A 4,893-nucleotide genomic window follows, 5' to 3' on the forward strand; every position below is an offset into this window, starting at 1 on the left:
TTCACAATCAGAGCAATTTCCTCCCCTACAACACAGAGTGACTCGTCCAATTTGAGGTTGAAAAAAAATAATAGGAACATCCCTAAGATAAGAACTAAGGGTTCCTAGAGGAAAGGATAGGAACCACCCAACAAAAACAACGCTGAGCCAAGCCAGAAAATACCACTATGTAAAGTATAGACCTAAATAGATAGATACAATTTGAAATCTAAATGCACAAAGATATTGCACTAACTACAATCCCAATACATGCCACAAATCTAATAGATTCGTTCATGAATACCAATTACTCTAGAATTATCTATGCTTGAGTTCTTAGTCCATACTACAAATTTTCCATCAATGAAAGCTAGTCTATCACCTTTATCTTCAAAATTTGAAAGAAAAAGTAAGTTCTTATACAAACCAGGAACACATAGGATATTGTTGAGATGAATGGTACTTCCATTTTCCATCTCTATATAGGTTGATCCAATTCCTTTTACATGATAAATCTTATTATCTCCAAGTTCCACTAAATAAGAAGATTTTCCCTTTGATAATGTCTTCAATTGTTTTTGATGACGAGTCATGTGTCTAGATGCACCACTATTGATTACCCAAATTCTCTCATCTTGGAATGTACCAGTGAGTGTGGAGAAGAGACCTTCATCCTTTGTCTTGATTACTTTGTTATTTATGGTAAATAGAAGATTCCATGCTTCCTTGATGCCTTTCTTGAGATGAATTGCTACCTTTGAACACTTCTTGAGGAACTTCTTCAATGAAGTGGAGATCTTCATAATGCCCTTAGCTAGCCTTGGTTGTGAAACCATGTTGAAAAATCTATAGGGCAATTATTACAATGGTTTCTCTATGCTTGATAACTCCTTGTGATTTATTTTTACTCATTAGCTATGTTACTTATTATTATCTGTGTGTATCATCAAACAACTACCAAAGCAAGAAGAACAGGAACACATAATATATGCTGCAATCCATGGCCAAAACCTATGATCTTGAGAGGAAAACTCGCAAATCACTTCTATTTCTTATAGATTCTTTAATTGAATGTTCCAAGACCTCAATAATGAAACCAATACCCTCCAAGTCAATATCAACCTCTGTGGATGATGTGCTAACCTTGATCCAATCAAACCCAGTCAAATATCATACAATAGCACTTCTTCGACTTCCAGCTACAGAATTTTGGCCTCCAATGAAGATTTGAAATTTCCCCCGAGAAGTTGTTGCTTCCACATGTGTGAGCTTTGATCTACCTTCTAATGATTCCTTTGACCTTTGCTTTTCTTTCCCTAACTTCTGGAGCTTGAGGATCACCCTTGGTGACCTTCACTTAGCCTTCTTTCCTTAATTTCTCCAAGGTCGAACATGTAGATAGAAACCCTAGATATGTTGTAGAAACCCTAGTCCTCCTTAGCACATGTGAGAGAGAAATAAGCCAAAAAAAATTCCCCTTCGTCCTCTTCCTTCTTCGTTTCCTTCTTCTTCTTCCTTCTTCACTAGAATGAGTGATAGATGAATGTGTCTTAAGGAGATCAAGTTTCCTCCTATATATAGGATCTTTAGGGTGGACATGGCTCTTCCTTCTAGGTTGACTTGCTAGTTACGAGGCCAACTTGGTCTTGGAAGGTATTTTGACACTTTAAATGAAAACAATTATTTTGTTTACAAGTTACAATGTGTCTGAAGGGATCTTGAACTTATCACAATAGATATTTTGAATTCTTGACCTAAGACAAATCATAGAAGGACTTAATGGGTGCTTCACCTATAAAGTAAAAGAGCTTGAGCATGAAACCCAGGATCCAAAATCAATAATAATAAATTTTCTTTAATTTCAAAATATACAAGAATCAAAAGTACATTTCATATTTATGAATATTGAACCTAGTTAAACATTTTTCAACACCTCCTAGTGCACTTAATAATATTAATAGGTTAACCAAATGATAAAAGTAACTAGTAACTAATCATTTAAATAATAAATAATATAAAATGGGAGGAAGGATGTAAAATGAGAGGAAAATTAATTAGAGATATAAGCAGATTCTAGTAAAAGGGTTAGAACAAAAAAGAAAACTAGGAAGAAATAGACACACAAGTTAGATCAAGTATCCAATCCTTGTGAATTATCCAACCATCATTGTTGTTGAGATTGTTATCTTACTTCTAAATTTAAATGACTTCCTTAAAATTTATATGAAGGTAGTGATCAGTTTTAGCAATAACGATACTAAAATCTTTAATATAGATGTGGTGCTTAATTTTCTCAAAATGGCGAGCTAGGCATGAAGAATGAGAGTGATTATATTTTATGTTAGAAAATTGGTATTGAATTCTAATTTTATGGAATGGCCAGTATCACCCATTTATAGTTTCCCATTGAAGCATGTGATCAGTAATGCACCTTTCATGTTCAAAGATTCAATGAGGTATTTTATAGACCCGAGGAAGTTACACATAGTGTTGAAAGGTTTGAAGGAAGCAAATATGTTTTCCTTTCTAAAAATGCAAGAAATTTTGTTAGTAGTTCCTTGGATGAAAGGAATGTGAACATTCGTGACATGATTTTTGGTATGTAATGGAATTTTGTAAGGCTTTGAGGCCTTTGTACTTCTTGTAATAATTGTTTTCAACCACCTTTGTGACATGATATTTCTTAGTGTCGAGGTGGTTTTTATAAAAAAACCTTAATGATATGGTGGCTAATGTGTTTAAAAATCCATATTTTTTGGGCAGGATGATGATGGGAATTGGCATGGAGATACTATTTAGTGTGAATCTCTTTACACAAAACCTAGTGAAAAATGAAACTATCCCTCATTCTTGGTAATGAGGACATCAAGAAAGGGAATTTTTCCATGAACTTCAACTTCCATTGTGAATTTTATGAAATTATATTGACTATTTAGATGTTATTTGAAAATTTATAAATTGTCATGGCCATGGGGCCAAATTATAATGGGTGATCAATGAATATTTTCCATAGTTTGGGTCGGAAAGGGGAAGAAGCTAGGGGTTTAATATGAAAGTCCTCGAAAAGATTCTCCACAATGGGGGAGAGAGGGGAGCCCATGGCAACTCCACAAGTTTGCTCATAGATTTCATCTTTAAGTAAAAAATGTGTATTTGAAGAAAAATTCAACTAATTTGGTAGTACTAGAGTCAATGAAGTTGTTAATAATACCAATAGATTCATTAATGCAGATTCTAGGAAAGGAAGAAACAACTTTGAAACTAACCAAAATATTAATGGGTTCAAGTTTAAAATTTTTAAACCAAAATATCATTTGGTTTAAGTTTAAAACTTTTAATTTCATTGACGAAGGAAACAAAGTCTTTGAAAAAATAATCCATATTACTAACAAGGGGCTTAAGATTTTGGGCTAAATGCTTAGTAAGTAGATAATTAGGTCCATTGATAATGCTTACAATGAGTCTAAGGGGAGACTCCTTCTTATGGATCTTGGAGAGGCCATAGATTTTAGGAGTAAGTAGGTTTCTTTCAATTAGTTTCATGCAAACATGGTTGCATTCACTATCAGAGAAGATCGAGTTAGAGACTTCTCGTTAAATTTTCTTTCAAGTGTTTCTTAAGTTTTTGGTAGGTCCCAATGTTGTTAAGGTGGTCCAATATTTTGTTGATGTAATATTTTTTATCCAAGATGACAATAACCCCGCCATTTTCAGATTTCAACACAACAATGTTCATATTGTCGTTTAGGGCCTTAAGGTATTGGAATTCCTATTTATTAATGTTGATTTTATGAGTTTTAGCTTTTCTTAAAACAATAAAACAATCCTATATAATTATCTCTTTGATGCTTTTAGCAACATCCTTAATACCATATTCAATATTATTCATAATGTCCTCAACTGAGATTTTTTTAAGGATAATATCAAAATTTAACCCTTTTTACAAAAGGCTATGAGTGTCGTTATCAATTTCAATGTTGGAAAAGTTGATAACCAATTTTTTAGGGATAAAGTTTAATAATTTTGGTAACATCATTATCACTAACGGGAGGCTGAAAAAATGAATTATTGGAGAAATGGTAAAGAAAATTATTAAAAGGAAAACTAGTAGACTTCTAAGAAGTTAGAGAGAGAAAATAGTTTAATTTGGAAATGAAGGTTGAGAAGAATGGGGGATTTGACATGAAAGGGAAGGGATAATGGACTGAGGTGGGAGAGGGTCACATGACACCAAAGAGGAAGAAAACAAAGGATGGCATGGGTAAATTGAAATGGTTGAGAGATAAGAGTCGTTTGACATGGTGGATTCCAACAGATTAATGATTAAGGAGGCATTGGTGGAGGATGAAACAGAGTGAGAATTGGACAAGGCAACAATAGATGGAACTTCGATTATGGAGGGAGTGGAGTATGAAAAAGAGTGAGAAATGGATGAGGTGGTTGAGACATGTGATGTCAAAGAGGAGTTTAGATAATGATGGAAACCAAATGATAAAGGAAGATTTTGTTTGGAAGTCAAGGGAGCATCTCTAGTTTGGGAACCATTTTCGGGAATTGATAATGAACGACACAAAAACCAAGATAGAGGTTGTTTTGAATATAGGGGAAGCCACATTCAATTTTTTAGGGCTATATTTATGTTCCTCTTTGTCCCTCCAAGAGACATAAATCGGTGGTTCTATGATGGCAGGCTGACCCGCCAATACTCTGTTCCCAAGGACTTTTGTCTCAATTTTTTTTACGAGACATAGTGCTTCCGAGTGAGGTTGTCAAATTCAATTTTTGGAGTCCTTTCTCTGGGTATTTTTTCAATTTTGATGACTCAACAGTAGGTAGACACACGGGGCTAATTGACCCAGCAATCAAATTTTGAAATGTACTCCTAAAATTTGATTAAAAAAAAATCCTAAACTG

The sequence above is a fragment of the Pinus tabuliformis genome, chromosome X (assembly GCF_031772625.1).
Source record: "Pinus tabuliformis cultivar Carrire ecotype Pingquan chromosome X, CPIR1, whole genome shotgun sequence".
NCBI lineage: Eukaryota > Viridiplantae > Streptophyta > Pinopsida > Pinales > Pinaceae > Pinus > Pinus tabuliformis.